Source organism: Benincasa hispida, chromosome 8 (assembly GCF_027475165.1).
Source record: "Benincasa hispida cultivar pf3 chromosome 8, pf3_genome.v1.1, whole genome shotgun sequence".
Classification (NCBI taxonomy): domain Eukaryota; kingdom Viridiplantae; phylum Streptophyta; class Magnoliopsida; order Cucurbitales; family Cucurbitaceae; genus Benincasa; species Benincasa hispida.
Window position 1 is genome coordinate 36,110,077 of NC_143485.1, and position 20,275 is coordinate 36,130,351.

A 20,275-nucleotide genomic window follows, 5' to 3' on the forward strand; every position below is an offset into this window, starting at 1 on the left:
AATTCATAGAATAAACGAGTTTTTTTAGGATGGTTTGGAATATAATCGAAATTTGACGGAAATGTTTTTTGAATTGTTTCAAGCATAGATTTACCTATAAATTTTGGTTCAAGAGTGGTAATATATGAGGTCTGGGTTTTATTATGGTAAGAATAGATGAAGATGATTGATAATTAAAAGTTTTGTTTAAGGGTATAATTTCTAAATTTTGAGAGTTTGAATTTGTAATGGCTTGGACGTAAGTGGTTAGAGGAGTGGATGACTCCTCAATTTTGATACAGAAGGCCTTCAAGAGATGGAAGATCCCAAAATTTGAAATTTATTTGATAACGGCAATGCTTTTGGAGTTTTCCCTTTTCGATCCTCCATTACCGGTGATGATTCTCCTTTGATAAATTGATATGCTTGAGAGTATGATGCTTTGGTTTGTGGAGGTGTTGATCGTTGTTGTTGTTCTTGATCACGATCATGTTTTTCTTCTTTCTTGCAAGTGGACTTCATTCGTTCTTTTCTTTCTCTCTTTCACTCTCTTCTTTAGTCTTACCTTGAAGAAATTCTCGAGTGAGGTAATCAGGAAGGGAGTTTGCACTTCCTTTTATAGCTTCAATTTTGAAATCAAAACAAGAAAGTATTGTTTGCCATCTGGCAAAAATTTGTCGAGAAACCAGGTTTTTAACATCCTTTTGTAAAATATATGTAGCTGCTTTGCAATCCACACGTATTAAAAAATTTTGTTGATTAAATCACTTTGGAATTTGTTGGTACATTGATAAAATCTCTTTTTGGATGGTTGAATAATTTTTTTGAGATCTTAGCCAGATACCCGAATGATATCTAACTAGTTGCTCGTTACCATTGATGGACTGTTTGAGAATGCCTCCATATCCTATATCTGATGCATGTGGATTAATGATGGATAGACATGGAAGACTTTTGACTAGATCTGGTTTTAATGATGCATGTATGTTGTTGATTCCATGGAGGGGGATTTTTTCTGAGTCTTTGGTATAGAGGTTTACATGTTTGTCTTAGAATAAAGTCTCCACGGGGCCCAATTTTTGTGCGTGAACATTCCGACACGAAAAAATGCGAAAATGGACCCAGGGGGTTAAGAACTATGAAAAAAGCCGTGTGGCAGACGGTTTTGAGGACGGAGCTCATTTGGTGCCCCAAACGGCTCCATATATAATTTAAGCAATCTAAGAATCATTGTAATTGATTTTTATTTGATGATTTCATTTAGAATTTTGTTAGCAAATTATATTTGAATATAAGGATCATCTAATTGTTTTTTGATTCCTTTATAACATTTTTTTAGAAATTATATTTGTTGTGTCTTTCTTTTAATGGAATTAATAGTTTTAAATATTGAGAAATTTTGAATTGAATTTATTAATTCAGTGAATATTGGATTTACAAATTTGAAAGTAATGTTTTAATTTAAGATTTTTTTAATTTATTCTTTTCTCATTCACTAAGAATGGATAATGTTGAGATAGGAATGAGGTTCTAATATTATTTCTTCATCTAAATCTTTAACTAATATGAAATTATTTTTGAAACAATATCCTTGATTGCATATATGTGCATTTGAAAGTTTGTAACGAATTTTTAATCGTTGACCATTAGCACCATGTAATTTTTTGGAGGTTTTTCAAAGTATTTGGTAGGTATTAAGCCTTCTCGTATACAGTTTTGATTGGCTCCTGAGTCAATTAAAACCTTAGAGGTTAAATGGTATTCCTTATTGATGACAAGATCAATAATAGACTATCATTTTTGTATTTGAACTTTATTAATAAGATTGATAAACGATTCATGTGGAATTTTATCGGTTTCGTTATCAATTTCTATGTTTTCAGGTTTTTCAGAAGTGGAAGGTTGATCAATTATTAGTTGAGTTTGAAGTGATAAGAATTCGAATTTTATTTGAGATTTTTCTTTTTTAATGGTAGAAATTTCTTCCTTTATTGTATTTATTTTTCTTTAAAGGTTGGGAATGGTTACTAGTTTTGTTTTTGGTTCGAGGCGAGAAACTATCTCTTTAAGATTGTAATGTTGGAAACTTTTTGTTGAGGTTCTTCTATAATAAGATCTTTAAGTTTTTCGAAATATTCTCTTTTGATTTCGGGGTCTTCAATTTGGCGAATGACTTCATAAAGAATCCCTTGGTCTCTTGAAATAACATTTATAGTTTATAGTTTGCTTGCATGCACATGTCTCAATTTGATTATCACTAGAGGATATTGATATTTCAGAATCAAAATTTGTTCATAGAAAGGATTCTTCATTGTCATCAAATGAGGAAGAGGAGTCTGAATGTGTAAACAAATTTAATAATTGAATCTTTAAATCTTCATCTATTTCTAAACTATTAATTTTTCCTTTTATATGACAATTTGGAGCTATGTGTTCCTTTTGTCTACATTTATAACAAGTAATTTCTTTTCTTTTAGTAGTTTTGTAATTTTTAAATCTCTTTTTGGTTTATAAGTTTGTTTGTTTTGGTTATTTTGAAAACCCTTGGGTTCTATAAAATTTTTTGTAAAATTTTCTTTTAAATTGCTTGGGTTGTTTTCTTACTGAGGGGCTTGTATTTTCTCATAACCATATTGAGCACAAAAAGATCCAACTTCTGTTTACTTATGAAATTCATTTTTCATTTTTGCTCTCAATTTAAGGTATGTGCATAAAGCTAAACCTTCATTATTGATAAAGTTAATTAATTCACCATAGGTTAGATTATCAAAAGGAATTATACAGTGATAAGTTTGTCTTATTGTTTGGCGTACTTTTTCAGCAAATAATTTTGGCAATCCTGAGAGGAATCTTTCTTTCCAAAATTTATTATTACAATCTGTGCGGGTGTAGACTTTGCTCAAGAAAACATCTTTATACTATCTGAAATCTTCAAGTTTTGGACAGGTAAAGTTGGAAAGAATTTCAGAACTTCGTTCTTGGAATTGAACGAGTTCTCCTATAAAGTTTTTGGTAATAGTGTAAATCAAAGTTGCAACGGCGTCTTGTGTTTGACTTATTTCTGAACCATTTGGTTCAACTTTAATGGTAGTTAGTATTCTTGTTTTGTCATTTGAAGATACACAATTATCCCACCATCCTTTTAAATTGTAGTGAAACCGAAAATTAGCATTTGAGCAATTTGGTGGTCTGTATTTTGGTGTATTTTGTAAGCAGTGGCTGCTAAGGTCATTTCATGCATTAAATTTAGAATTTGATGTTCTGTCATGCCATCTATGTTCCATTCATAGATGCCATTTCCAGTATATTGAGCTTGGGTTAATTGATGTCTCTTCTCGTATTGCATGTTAGGGAGAGATGGTCTGGAATAATAGTTTCTAAATTTTGGATACATAGAATTTGTTATCTTTTGAAGAGTGGGGTTATGCAATTGTTATTTTGTAAGTTATCGGGATTATTTTGTATGTCAGAATGATTTTGACCAGAAGTTTTATTTATAGTATTAATTTTTTATGTTGATGTATTAAATTCTTTTGTGGAATTTAAATTCATGTTTTGTAATTGAATGTTAATTTTGTCTAAAATATTATTAGATTCTTTACTTGAAAAATTAATTAATTTTAAATCTTTATCTGATATTTCAAAAGGTTTAAACAATAGTTTCATTTTATCGATTAGTTGAGGTTGTGATTTTATAGAGTGATGTTGAGATTCAAGTTTGGATTCTATTCTTTCTTTGGATATTGTAGGTAAAATTTTATTACAATAATTATTTGTAATTGTATATTTTTAATATCTTTTAATGTTGGTACTTTTGTTCCAATTACATGTACATTTATCATCTTGAAAGGTGAAGCTATTACTTCTTGATCATTATTATTTTGAAATTTAATTTCTTCTAAGGGAGGATATGGGGAAGTTATATATCTTTTAGGATTTGTAGTTTTCCATATGGGAAAAGATGTATTAGTATTAATAGTTTGATATGAGGGAGATGTAAGGTTTTGATAATAGGTTCTGTATTTCATCTTTGGAAGAAATATATATTTAATTTAAGTTTTCCTTTGTTTCGTAATATTTATCACGAATCTCACTTTGTTCAGTTTTGGTAAAGGATTCAAAAAAATTATTCCTTTAAGAGTTTATTTTTGTCATACCAAAACTCTTTATCTAATTCTATTTTGTTAATTGTAAAGGGTTTGGAAATAACATTTAACTGGTTAATATTTTGCATATTGGGAATAAGGTTGATTCCTTATCTTTTGTATAAAAAGGTTGTGGTATTGTATTATCAAACCGTACTCTTTGAAGATTTGAAAATCTAGGAGGTTCATATCTTGAAGATTGAAACTGTATTTCTACACTTCCGGTTAATTTTGGATCTTCAATTGAAGGTTTAAAAGTGTCTTCTAAATTCCATCTAGGATTATGAGTAATTTAATTCCAAGATAGCATTTTTGGAGTAAAAGTAATTGAGTATTCGTATTGGCTTCAGGGTTTGGTCTTTGGGAGAAGTCTTAAGAGCTTTGGGGGATAAATTTGTATGCATTAGTTTATAATGTATCCGAAATATTCCTACAATAGATTCAATTTGTGGTTCCCAATCCATGTTTAGAATTTTAATATCAAGCATTAAAGATCTAAGTATATTTGGATCACTTAAAGAAATTGAAAAGTTTGGATAACTATTGAAATAGACGGGTTCTCGTTCTAAATTTGATTTGACTATAGAAAGTATTGAGTTTGAAAAGTTTCTCTGTCTTTTATCACATAACAAGAATAGAATTGGATCTAATCCTATTCTATAAAGTGGTTTTATGGCAATTTGAACTAGTCCTATATGAAGAAATTTATATTTTTCTTGGTGTTGAATAATTGATTGTCTTGAAAATAAAAAAAGAGTTTCTGAGAGTTTATTAATTGGGACTAATTGTTCTGTGGTTTTGTTTCTAATTTTCCTATTTGATAGATTGTTTTAATTTCTACTTTTGGTATATTCCAATTATGGAGGTTCATATCTTGAAGATTGAAACTGTATTTCTACACTTCCTCCCTGGGAAGAAATTAAATTTCAGAATAATAATGATCAAGAAGTAATAGCTTCACCTTTCAAGATGATAAATATACCTGAAATTGGAACAAAAGTATCAACATTAAAAGATATTAAAAATATACAATTACAGAATAATTATTCTAATAAAATTTTACATACAATATCCAACCAAGTAGAAAGAATAGAATCCAAACTTGAATCTCAACATCACCCTATAAAATCACAACCTCAACTAATCGATAAAGCGAAACCATTGTTTAAATCTTTTGAAATATCAGATAAAGATTTAAAATTAATTAATTTTTCAAGTAAAGAATCTAATAATATTTTAGACAAAATTAACCTTCAATTACAAAGCATGAATTTAAATTCCACAAAAGAATTTAATACATTAACATAAAAAATTAATACTATAAATGAATCGGGTCAAAATCATTCTGACATACATGAAATAAAAGATAATCCTGATGACTTACAAAATAATCTGGAAGAACAATTTCATAACCTCACTCTTCAAAAGACACAAATTCTAGGTATCCAAAATTTAGAAACTTTTATTCTAGACCATCTATTCCATGCAATACTAAGAGAGACATCAATTAACCCAGGCTCAATATACAAGAAATGGAATCTACGAATGGAATATAGATGGCATGGCTGAACATCATATTCTAAATTTAATGCATGAAATGGCCTTAGCAGCCATTGCTTACAAAATACAGATTGTAATAATCAATTTTGGAAAGAAAAATTCCTCTCAGGATTGCCAAATTTTTGCTGAAAAAGTACGCCAAACAATAAGATAAACTTGTCACGGTATAATACCTTTTGATAATCTAACCTCCCATGAATTAATTAACTTTATCAACAGTGAAGGTTTAGCTTTATGCATATACCTTAAATTGGGAGCATAAATGAAAAATAAATTTCATAAGCAAAAACAGAAACTTGGATCTTTTTGTGCTCAATATGATTACAAGAAAATACAAGCTTCTTGCACGAAAACAACCCAAGCAATTTAAAAAGAAATTTTACAGAAAACCTTATAGAACCCAAGGGTATTTTCAAAATAACCAAAACAAACAAACTTATAAACCAAAAAGAAGATTTAAAAATTACAAAACTACTAAAAGAAAAGAAATTACTTGTTATAAATGTAGACAAAAAGGACACATAGCTCCAAATTGTCTTATGAAAGGAAAAATTAATAGTTTAGAAATAGATGAAAATTTAAAAATTCAATTATTAAATTTGTTAACACATTTAGACTCCTCCTCATCATATGAAGACCCCAAAATCAAAAGAGAATATTTTGAAAAACTTATCTTATTATATAAAAAACCTCAACAACAAAGTTTCCATCATTACAATCTTAAAGAGACAATTTCTCGCTTCGAACCAAAAACAAAACCAGTAATCATTCCCGACCTTCAAGGAGAAATAAATACAATAAAGGAAAAAATTTCTACCATTAAAAAAGAAAATTCTCAAATAAAATTTGAACTCTTATCACTTCAAACTCAACAAATAATTGATCAACCTTCCACTTCTGAAAAGGAATACCATTTAACCTCTAAGGTTTTAATTGACTCAGGAGCTGGTCAAAACTGTATACGAGAAGGCTTAATACCTACCAAATACTTTGAAAAAACCTTCGAAAAATTACATGGTGCTAATGGTCAATGATTAAAAATTTGTTACAAACTTTCAAATGCACATATATGCAATCAAGGATATTGTTTAAAAAATACCTTCATATTAGTTAAAACTTAGATGAAGAAATAATATTAGGAACCCCATTCCCATCTCAAATTTATCCATTCTCAAATAAATTCAAGAATCTTAAATCAAAACATTACTTTCAAATTTGTAATTCCAATATCTACTAAAGTAATAAATTCCATTCAAAATTCCTCAATATTTAAAACTATTAACTCCATTAAAAGAAAGACCCAATAAATCCAATTTCTAAAAGAAGAAATAGGTCATAAAAGAATCGAAAATTAGATGACCCTTATATTCAAAATCAAATTAATCGCTTTAAAGAATTAATTGAAAAAGATATATGTACTACGATTCACTTTTTGAGAAAGAAAGCAACACATCGTTAGCTTACCATATATTAAAAATTTTCATGAACAAAAAATTCCTACAAAAGCAAGACCTATACAAATAAATGCTGAATTATTAAAATATTGCCATAAAGAAATTCAAGAACTTCTAGAAAAGAGACTCATACGATCTAACAAATCACCTTGGAGTCGTGCTGCTTTTTATGTAAATAATCAAGTAGAAATAGAACGAGGAGTACCTCGTCTTGTCATCAATTACAAACCCTTAAACTCTGTTCTAGAATAGATACGTTACCCCATACCAAACAAAAAAGATCTAATTAACCAAATACAAAATGCCTTAATCTTCTAAAAAATTGATATGAAATCTGGATTTTGGCAAATACAAATTACTGAGATAAATATAAAACGACATTCAATGTTCCACTTGGACAATTAGAATGGAATGTAATGCCATTTGGACTAAAAAATGCCCTTCTGAATTCAAAATATTATGAATGACATTTTTAACTCATATCAAGAATTCACAATTGTCTATATTGATGATGTTTTAATCTTTTCACAATCCATAGAACAACACTTTAAACATTTAAAAATATTTCACAAAATAATTAAACAAAATGGTTTAGTTGTTTCTTTACCCAAAATAAAATTATTTCAACAAAACATAAGGTTCTTAGGATACGATATTGAAAAATAAAACCAATTCAAAGATCAATAGAATTTGCTAACAACTTTTCGGATGAAATCACTAATAAAAATCAATTACAAAGATTCTTAGGTTGCTTAAATTATATAGCAGACTTTATTCCAAATTTAAGACAAACGTGAACCTCTATACCAAAGACTCAGAAAAAATTCCTCTCCATGGAATCATCAACATACATGCATCATTAAAACCATCTAAGGTCTAGTCAAAAGTCTTTCATGTTTATCCATCATCAATCCACATGCATCACTTATTGTAGAAACAGATGCATCAGATATAGACATTCTCAAATAGTCTATCAATGGTAACGAACAACTAGTTAGATATCATTTGGGTATTTGGCTTGGATCTCAAAAAAATTATTCAACCATAAAAAAAAAGAGATTTATCAATCCTTTTATGTACCAACAAATTCCAAAGTGATTTAATCAACAAAAGTTTTTTAATACGCGTGGATTGCAAAGCAACTATAGATGTTTTAAGATGTTAAAAACCTGGTTTCTCGACAAATTTTTGCCAGATGACAAGCAATACTTTCTTGTTTTGCTTTCAAAATTGAAGCTATAAAAGGAAGTGCAAACTCCCTTCCTGATTACCTCACTCGAGAATTTTTTAAAGCAAGACTAAAGAAGAGAGTGAAAGAGAAAGAAAAGAACGAATGAAGTCCACTTGCAAGAAAGAAAAAAAAAACATGATTGTGATCAAGAACAACAATAATGATCAACACCTCCACAAACCAAAGCAGCATACTTTCAAGTGTATCAATTTATCAAAGGAGAATCATCACGGGTAATGGAGGATCGAAAAGGGAAAACTCCACAAGCATTGCCGTTATCATAAATTTCAAATTTTGGGATCTTCCATCCGTTGAAGACATTCTGCCTTAACAATCAACTCTTTCGCTATCAAAATTGAGGAGTCATCCACTCCTCCAACCACTTACATCCAAGCCATTACAAATTCAAACTCTGAAATTATACCCTCAAACAAAACTTTTAATTATCGATCATCTTCATCTACTTCTTACCATAATAAAACCCATACCTCATATAATACAACTCTTGAACCAGAACTCATAGGTAAATCTATGCTTGAAACAATTTAAAAAACATTTCCGTCAAATTTCGATTATATTTCAAACCATCCTAAAAAAACTCGTTTAATCTATGAATTTATTCTTGTTGATACCGACTCAATTGAAATCACCAATAACAGGAATAAAGATGACCCCAATAGAATTGTCTTTTCAAAAGTTAGAATTCTTCGTGTTCTAACTCCAACAAAATGGAATCAAAGTATTTATACTGAAAAAGATTTTCTCATCAATTTTCTCCACAAACCTATTCATACATCGATTATCAAAATGCTTGGTACAATATGTTTTGGTTAAACAATTTTAATCATTCTTGATTCATAATATTTGACAAAACATGTATTCAAAATTTTCCATTATGGTTTAATGATTGGTGGGATTTATTTGGCCTTAATGAAGTTATCCTACCATATCCAATTCTTGAAAGTTTTAGATATTTTTCAAATAATATTTTCTCAAATTCTTTTGACTTAACTCTACATTTTTCAAATTACTTTCATCTAGCATAGATTTTTTGCTAGAATTATTCTGTTACAGAATCAAATGGCATCTCCCGCCTATCTCGATCATATCGAATCAAGTGGTGAGACAAATTCAACACAGTTGTTACTTCAAAAAATGTGGTGGAAAAATGGTTTTCCATCTATCCCCACAATATGAAGCCAAACCTACAAAAGAATCAACAATTTTTTACTCAAAAATCAAGACTGATGGCTGCAATGGCACAAGTATCAAATGAAGAAGAGCTCAATATTATTCTTCAACAATTTTCGTCTCCATCCACTACCAGCCAAGAAGAAAATACATCAAACATTTAAGAAGAAGAGGATGACAACGAATTTGCAAATTTAATGCATCACATCCACACGCCAACTCAATCAAATAAGTAGACGATAAACTCCAATTGAAGACAAAACATGTCAAACTTAAGTCTCAATGTATTGTACAAATGTTTGGTTTTTAGATTTTAGGTGTCATGTGTCTTATAATGTGTCCACCCAATGTAATGCATGGTAAGCTTCCTATCTCTATAAAGGAAGTTTAGTATGAATCTAGGGACACAAGTTTTTTCCTTCAAGTTTTACCTTCACAAATTTTTTCTTCCGTATCTTTAGTTTTTGCCTTGAGATAAATTCTAGAGAACTTTGTATCTTGTGTTGAAAAATAAAGAAGTTCTTCATTTCTCCCAAACAATTCAAGTAAGTTCATATTTCCTACATCAATCTTTCTTTATCAATTTCAACAATTAATTTAGTATTGTTTTATTAACTTCCAATTTACACAAACTTTTCATCATCATTTCAATCACATATTATATTAAACATTTGCCTCATTCCATACCAACATACTCATTCTATTCCATCATAATAATTTTCCATTCATTAAAATATAATAATTTTCCATTCCATAATCATAATTTACCATTCCATAAAATATCATAATCTTCCATTCCATAAAATATCATAATCTTCCATTCCATAATCATATAATTCTCCATTCCATTTTCCATTTCATCTCCCTTTGCCACGTGTCATCCATGCATCCTTCTACCAACACCATTTACTCCATATTCTTCATGCCACACACACATCACATGTCCATATCTTCCATTTCTTCCATGCTTCATGCATGCAATGGTATATATATATATATAATAAGTTTAAATTAATAAATAAATATTTTACGACTTTTAAACAATTACATTTATATTAATGACATTTTGTTATTTGTTTTGTTTATGTTTTTGTAGGTTTCAACCGTATAATTCAAATGTTGATTCACCCATTGTGTTGATGTCAAACTCATGAAAACCTGAAAATATCAGTAAAAAAATTAACCTTTTGTTGAAAATTTAATACTATGATTTGCATTCTTTAGAAATAAAATGTTAAATTATATATTAAAAAGATATGTGTGAACTATAAACTGAAATGCCGTAAATTCCTTTTTTTATTAGAATTTTAAATTGTTTCAATTTTTTTTTCAATTGTTTCATTCAAATTAAGATGAGAAAGTAACGTGACAATAACTATACCACTTGGCATAAATACAAGTTTCATTTTGTCCCTAAAATTCGATGGTAGATTTTATTTATGCTCATATCATTTTGAATTTGGAGATTTTAGATTTGAAGTACATCAAAAGGGAGATTAATAGAATTGAGGGTATTCATCTTGTGATCAATTGATAAAAAATAATATAAGGGCATAAATGAAGATCTATAACATATTATTATTGCATATATTTATGAATGTTTTAACATAAATCTAATGAAGAATCTAAGCATAACTCGATCAATTGAGGAAGACATTGATTATATTGGATCAAAAAGGTCATAGATTTTATGGTGTACACCTATCATTTTTGTTAAAGTAAGAAAAGAATGTAAATGTGAGTATAACTCAACCCTCAGTTATAAGGTTAGAAATTCAAATTTCCCACCATACATACTGTCAAACTAAAAAAGTGATTAAAAAAATATCGTATTAAATAAATTTGGGTTAAATTACAAATTTGGTCCTTATGATTTGTAGAAAATTAGAATTTGGTCAATGTAATTTATAATTATAATTTAGTTTCTATAGTTTGACAAGACTCTCATAAATAGTCTATACATAAAGGAGTTTTTATCAAACTATGTAGACTAATTTCTATTTTTTAAAAGGGTTGTTTTGAATACGAACCAAAATATTTATAAATGATAGTAAAATACCACAGTTTATTTGTGATAGACCGCGATAGACAACGATAGACTATTATTTGTATATTATTATTTGTATATCACATCGCTGTCTATCATGATCTATCACAGATAGACGGTTATATTTTGCTATTAGGTGTGAATATTTTTAGCATTTTTGTCATTTAAAATTATTTTTCTTTTTAAGACCATATTAATTAATTTTTTTTCCAAAGAATTGAGACCAAATTACTATTTAACCATAAACTTTAACCTCTCATAGGCATGGTATAAAAGAGAGACTTCAAAGTTCAAACAGTTTTATACTTTTAAATCACCATGGTCGGTGCCTTAATATGATTGTTAACGAGCGTAATTTCCTAATTTCCAAAACGTTTTCTAGGACCTTATTCCTACTAAACTGAAGCGCCCTTTTGGATTATTTTTTGAATCCTAGAAAACTATTTTAGGAGAATCTCAACCGTTTAAACTGTTTCGAAAAACAACTTATTTAACGTGAAAAAGTCATTTGATGAAACTTTTAGATCTTAATTTTTCTAAAAATTTGATATCTTTCCTTACCCATCTCAAATTTTCATTTCATTAATTTATTTTCTCACATTTATTCCAAAATTTACTTGGTTCAAATTCTTATAACAATTATTTAAAAAGATTAATAATTTTTTTTGTTTAAACAAAAATGGTTGCAATTCAAATCATATTTATTTTTAAATAATTATATAACTAAATTACACTAATTTAATATTAATTTATCAAACACCTTGACTAGTTTTTTTTTTCTAATTTAAAATTAGAATTTTCCAAACACTCTTTCACTTCTATCACAGCTGATTTCTCTAGGAACATGCTACCGACAATTATTTTAAAAGCTACACAATCGCAAACGAAGATTAAATATAGATCGAAAAGAAATACAAATTAATCTCTTTTTTTTTAGGAAGCACTATCAAGGTAGACGGAAGGGAGTAGCCCAACGGTTAACTACCAGTCCGTTTTATTTTATTTATCTTTTGCCCATTCTCATTGTGCCATATGGCCTCTTATAAATGATTCATTACTTACTGTTTATTGTCCACTCTACTAAGGTTTTCTCAATGCGCAGGAATTAAGGATGTCTGGTAATTATATGTGCATGGGAAAACAATGTATGGGAATAGTACGTGGGAATTAAAAAAAATGAGATTTTGAAAACAAGTCCATGAGGCTTTATGCCCAAAGTGGACAATATCATACCATTGTGGAGATAGTTTGAGGGTCTTCTCCCTATCAAACATTTGGTGAAATGTTTGTTGGCGCTTCGAACAATCAAGTACGGAGTCTCACTAGGGTTTAGAGTAGTGCGCTATATAAACTCTCTAACCCTAGAGGCGCCGTTATGATATAATTTTCTGAAAAAATTTTCTCTAATAATACTGTTTTCCTTTTGCCCGTGGACGTAGCTAACACACGGTTAGTAAATCACGTATATCTGTGTGTCGATCTTCTCTATCTCTATGTTTTTTTTTTTTTTTGTTCTTTAATTGTCAATTTCGTAACAATACGATCGCTTAAATTATCTACACGATCGTTGAGTTCCGCTACACGATCGTCTACAAAATACTATACGATTGCTTAAATTATCTACATGATCGTTGAGTAATAAAACGCTATACGATTGCCTATCCAATGCTATACGATCGCTTACCAAATGCTACATGATCGCTGAGTAACAAAATGCTATACTATCGCCTACCCAATGCTATACGATCGCTTACCAAATGCTACACGATTGCTGAGCTCGGCTACACGATCGCTTAGCTTTGCTACACGATCGCTGAGCTCTGCTAGACCATCGTTGAGTAACAAAATGCTATACGATTGCCTACCCAATGCTATACGATCACCTACCCAATGCTACACGATCGCTGAGTAAAAAAATGCTATACTATCGTCTACCCAATGCTATACGATCGCCTACCAAATGCTATACTATCGTCTACCCAATGCTATACGATCGCCTACCAAATGCTATATGATTGCTTACCAAATGCTACACGATCGCTGAGTAACAAAATGCTATACGATTGCCTATCAAATGCTACACGATCGCCTACCAAATGCTACACGATCGCTGAGTAACAAAATGTTATACGATTTCATGGCTGGAAGGAAGGAAAATCATGGTAGGAAGCAGAAGAAGAAATGAAAACCCACACTTCTCAATGGGTATGCAATTCCTTTATTTGTGTGGGTAAAAGATACCTAGGAATTATCTTTTCCAAGATAAATAAACAAATCCCACAAACCAAACATCGGCTTTATAAACCCATTCCTATTCTCACTCTCTTTTCCCTCCAACCGTCAACCACTCAGTGTTTTCCACTATCCCTTGTATAAAAAGGATAAGTCTCCTCAGTTGTTATGTATGTTAAACATATCGAAAAATAAACAAAAAGGCTTCCTTTGGATCCTCCTGGCTTTCTTCTTTCCTTCTTCACTATTCTGCTCGACCTTTCCTTTGAAACTTCGACTGATACAACTGCCCATCTACTTCGAAGTGCTAGGTTTCTATGAATTAACCATATTAAGAACAAAAAATCAACAACTAAAAAGGTTAAAACACTAGTCAGACAAAGATGTCTAAAAAAAATTCCAACTTGAGTAATTAACAACCTAGCCATGGAGTAGAAATTAATCATCACTTCAATATATGTTTCAAGATCAACATCCGTAACATCACATATATATATATATAACGAAACTTCAATGCAACCCATCGTCTCGATATAATTTATATATATAATGTATGTGGTGGAAAATGAAAATTCAAAACCTTATAAGAAGGCAACTTAAATGATAATTAATCAAACTACTAACCACAATAGAAACGGAGAAACCATAAATTTTAGAACTCCGATCTTTTACAAACTAGCTTATTAAGTACTTTTATTGTTATTAATTCAGTTCCAAAAATATGACGATTGAGAGGGAGAAAAATCCGATGGAATCGAAATCCGTCATGGCTCTCATCGGTGGTGGTGCCAACTCTACTGGGGTTGACGCCAGTGCCGGCGCCGCCCAAAAGTCCGATGGGAGATGCAGTGTTAGGAAGGGGATTGTTTGTAGTTGTGAGGGTCGTTGATAGTGGTCTGGTGATAGGTGACGTTTGAAAGAACCGTGAAGTTCAAATATGGAAGTGGGATTGTTCCCAATTTCGATTTTCACATGATAAAATTTATCGAACAAAATTATGCATATATTGATAATTTACAGCATGCTAAGGAAGGAAAGGGAGAAGCATTAAAATTCAACTTATCCTTGAAAAACAAGATCTTCATGAAATCCTTCCTCGATCTGTCACGAATAACTCAACATCCAATGAGGACACTGCCAAACGGAGCCTTTTGTATTCTCTTTTGGTAGAGAATTGATGGGAGATGTGAGCTCTAATTCTTTTGGAAGAGGAAGAGAATAAATTGAAAGGAAAAATTTTAGGGGAGATTTTCTGAAAAATTTACAAAAGGTTATGTTCTCTCTTGGGAAGAAGAAGAAAACGTCAAAACCCAATCTATCCCTTGGGGAGAAAATTAAGGGGAGGGAAGTTATTTCCTTCACTTTAATTTTAAAACTTAAAATTAATTTAAGTTAAATAATAATTATCGTGTATATACATATAATAACTAACTTATCATATGTATATATAACTATAAGTTCTATTATATATAATATATAACCTATAGTTTTTATATTGTTCTCTCGAACCACATTTATACTAAACATGATTATATGAATCTAATTCATATAATTAGTATTTGAATTATATTCAAATAATTGATTCATCTCTTAATCAACTTTATTTTATAATGTATAAAATACATTATATTAATTATATCACATATAATTAATTTAATATAATCATATCATATATAATTAATTCTCTCCATTAATTTGAACAATTCAAATTAAACTAAAATTAATTCTCAATAATCCCAGTTGAGTTATAGAGAAGACCTTATGGACCTGTAGATTGAAGTTTCAACGGTACTTGAATAATTAATTAAACTTCTTTAATTAAATTACTCAACATCCATTAACTATCGGTCACTCCACTAAAGACCGACGACTGCCCTATTTACACTACAAATATATTTATGTGTCTGTTGGATATAACAGTCAACAATGCGATGACCATTCACAAATTACTCGTAAGTACACTTGGGCCAAAATTATCGTTTTGCCCCTGTAGTTACATCGAACTCCTTAAGTACCACTGATCCCTCTAATTAACGATAAGTCATAGTCTAATTATGACCAAATCTCTCGAACTCCTTAAGTACCACTGTTCCCTTTAATTAACGATAAGTCATAGTCTAATTATGACCAAATCTCTCTGGGCGAAGAGAGGGCGTGACGTCACATTCTTCAAGCTCCAGAATCAACCCTTAAGGGGAAACTTATCTACTTATCTCGACATTAGGGAATGAATGAATTTCGTCTTGTATAGCTGTGTTACCAGCTCCCCAATTAGACGAACCCTAAAATGGTAGACTTATTGAGTCGACAATTTGGCCACTCCCACCCATACAAATCAAGAGACCACATTCATAGACAGAAATTCATAATTCACTCAAGATTCAGGTCATGTCACCTATGGTCATCCTGGTGAAATGTAAGTCTTTATTATTAACGGCGTATATAATGAGATTATATATTTTGTGGTCCGATCTTATACAAACCCTTTTATATAGAACACCCCCGTCACATGTCTCCACATGAATGATCAAGATTAGATCATTTGTATCACTTTATAACAATTGTATCATCTACAAAATAGGTCGTATTCGTAGTGTTACTAAAATAAGATATCCAGCCTTATCCATCTACTACAGACCATTTAAGTTATCACTTAAACATGATCCATCTGTATGTCTTTACGTACATGTTTAAACTACAAAAGATAACCTTGGATGCTATTTGTTGGTTTTGTGAGTTAATGCTACTAAACATCGAATAAAAACATCTCATATTTTATTAAATAAATAAATCGTTTGTACGTTACAATTACAAACTATAGGACTCACGAGATTTAGGGCATCAATCCCAACAACTATCATTTCAGAGACTGATGTCGTTCCAGGTGATATTGGAGTCGTCGTCACCGGAGTTACTCCACCTCCGTTGGTGCTGCCACCACTGGAATAATATTTAATAGTCAGCATTAATTTGTGTTATGTTCATCATATATTGTCAACTTACTAATGAAGTTAATTATATCTAGAACAGAAAAATAAATAAAACGATGATTTATCGAGAAAAATTAATAATTTAAATATTTTTTAAAATTATTTATTTTTAAGAATGAACTGCATTTTCTCTCAAAATAGTAATAATGATTATTTGTTAATAGTAGATGAGAGATCAAACATCCGATATTAAGAGATATAACGTTTTGCTTACGAACTAATGTCCGTTAGCACCAAACTGATTATGATTTTTCTTTATTCTAATTTTAACATTGTTTTTTTTTTTTTTTTTTAATTTTTAGAAACGAAGTTTCAAAATAAAAAACAGAATTCTTTTTCCTTCAAAACAACACCCCAAGTTTTGTATGTGTGCTTTTTTAGAAGACATCTTTAGATAATTATTTTTAAATGTATTTATACTCTTTCTAGTGCTTTTTAAAATTTTACGGGAATACATCTTGATCTCTTCAATAACATGTTTTGAAGAAAAACCTAGTAGTTTTTGTTTTCTCCAAACAATGAACCTAATGTTAGACATATTTAAATAATAATATATTTAATTAAAGTATGGGCTATGTACGTGGATTAATAATTTATTACATTGAGTTATTTTATTAGATTGAGCCTAATTAATTAAGACCCTAGATTCCTAAATAATTTATTACATTGAGTTATTTTATTAGATTGAGCCTAATTAATTAAGACCCTAGATTCCTAATTGAGTATGGACTTAATAGGTAGAAGCCCATTCCTAGTTAATTAGGGTTTAATAGAACGAACTAGTATATAAAGAGACCTTAGTGCAATGGTCTCCAATATACCAAAACAATAAGCACTCGGTCTTTTTGAATCCCATCTAGAGAGATCCCACTAATGAGGAAGACCATAGTCATCCATCATCATCTTGAAGTTATCATCAATATCATCAATTTTGCAATGGAATCCGGTATGTTATTCTTGACAATTTGATATGAATGATCCTAGGGTTTATCTATTCAATATAAATATAAAGAATTTATTCTTACAAGTGGTATCAGAGCATGAATTTCATGTTGGATTGTTAGTTTATGCATTTTTCATTGGTATTGTTGATTAAATTTTGGTTTCGGTAAAGAATTTAAAGAATTTTTTTTAAAAAATGGTCGGCTTATTATAGCAGCGTAGTAAACTCATCGACAGTAGGATGGAAATCTCGGCGGTCATTTTTTTTCTTTGGCAATATGTGTTCTTGCAACCCGTATTCTTGTCTGTGGTATTTGGCATACCCATCATTGATTATGAATGATGTGCTAGTGGTGGATTAAAGTGAATTTTTTTTTGTTGATTATTTTGATTGAATGTGGTTTCCTAAAGTTTTTTTTAAGGAAAAAAAACCTTAGTACCAATGTAATGAAATCCACTGGAAAAAAGTTAAAGACCGATCGAAGGAGTTAGGTCTTTAGTTGTTGCAAGTTTTACCCATCAAGACTTTCGGTTAATGACTGACTGGAGTTGTCGTTGAGCGAAGGTATCGGTCAATTACCGATTAAAGTTTTGCCCGCGGTTCTTGGTTTTAATTATCAGTTTTTTTTTTCTTTTAATTCTTAATGGATGACTTTATGAGTTCGTTTTTAAATTTGATTAATAATGGAAAAGTTAATGTTGTCGCTGTTTTTTTTTTTTTTGAAACTCATATTCATCAAGTAAGTATTAACATAACTTTTCAGTTTTTAAAAAAAAAACTGATCGAATTTAGTGAATTTATTTTTTAATAGTTTGATAATATTGAATTTTTCAACTATTTGGATTAATTGCTGATTGAACTTTTTGCCCGCGTTTCTAAGTTTTATTGATTAATAACTTGGTGAAATTCTTGAAAAGGGTTCTTAGTTCTTGATTGACAAGTTTGTGAATTAAAATCTACAATTTGATTGTTTTTGTGATATTCACATGTTTATGTTACTTTAATTGTACTATGTGTATGCAATTATTAAGTGAATTTTGTAAAAGACTATTTGGTGTTCTTCCTCCTTTATTTTGTGTACAATAATATTATTATATTATTGTATCTTATATTTTAGATTGAATTGGTAAAAAATAATATGTTACCAAAATAACCTCTATTATCTAGATCGTTTTAATTATGAAATATAAGAAGTGCATATTCATGAATTTATGCGGATAATTATCGGCCCAAAGGAAGATAATTATTTGGCCAAATTGTGGGTATGCATGTGGTAATGAGTACGTGGCAATTATAAGGATTGTTCATGTGAAAAGTAGTCGGTCCAAAGAAAGGCTATTTTTTATTTATAGAGTTAATTGTCAGTACTTTGATTACTACATTGAGAGTACCATTTTTTTTGTCCAAAGGCTGGACATCAATGTTGTGCTAGGTATCTTGTTAAAGGGCCAACCACATATGTGAAATTATTTTGTTATGTTTTAATTGTGAGCATATGTTTTGTTGTTTATTGTTTCAGTTGGTCTTACTCAAATATCTGGAAATCTAAATTCAATCCCTAAGTTGAATGGATTGAACTTCAAGATTTGGAAAGAAGCCTAGAGATACTTCTTGGGTGTATGGATTTGGATCTTGCATTAAGGACCGATAAACCTGCTTCTACTGAGGAACAACCAAATATGGCTAACATAGAGAAGTGGGAACGGTCAAATTGCATGTGTCTGATGATCATTAGGCACGCCATTCCAGAGTCTTTTCGGGGCTCTATCACGGAAAGTGAAAATGCCAATAAGTTTTTTGCTTAAATTGAGAAATATTTTGCTAAAAATGAGAAAAGGTAAGCAAGTAGTCTTTTGACTTCTTTAACTTCTATGAGGTATAAGGGCAATGGAAACATAAGGGAGTATATTATGGAAATGTCCAATCTCGCAGGTAAATTAAAGGCACTTGATATCGAGATAAATGAAAATTTATTCGTGCATCTGGTACTTATCTCTCTTCCTACACAATTCACTCAGTTTAAGATAAGCTATAATACTCAGAAGGATAAATGGAGTATTAATGAGCTTATTTCACAATGTGTGCAAGAAGAAGATAGGATTAAGAGAGAAAGGATAGAAAGTGCTCATTTGGCAATAGGCTCTCGTGATAAGAAGAAAAGGAGAATTGTGGATGCTGCAGAAGGGACATCTCAGCAGAATAAAAATAAGAAACAAGCTACTGAAAATCCTTGTTTTTTCTGCAAAAAGAAAGGCCACTTCAAGAAAGATTGTCCCAAGTACGCCAAGTGGCGTGTAAAGAAGGGTAAACTTCTTACTTTGGTTTGTTCTGAAGTTAATTTAGCTTCTGTACCTACAGATACTTGGTGGGTAGATTCTGGTGCTACTACTCACATAAGTATATCAATGCAGGGTTGCCTGTGGAGCCGGCCGCCAAGTGATGCTGAAAGATTCATCTATGTGGGCGATGGCAAAGCAGTTCAAGTTGAAGCTATTGGAAATTT

General features: G+C 30.3%; 1 pseudogene; it reads left to right on the forward strand.

The window, feature by feature from the left end:
• The first annotated feature begins 19,311 nt into the window (after nt 1–19,311).
• Nucleotides 19,312–20,275, forward strand: part of LOC150034541 (uncharacterized) — a 42,704-nt pseudogene continuing 41,740 nt past the window's right edge.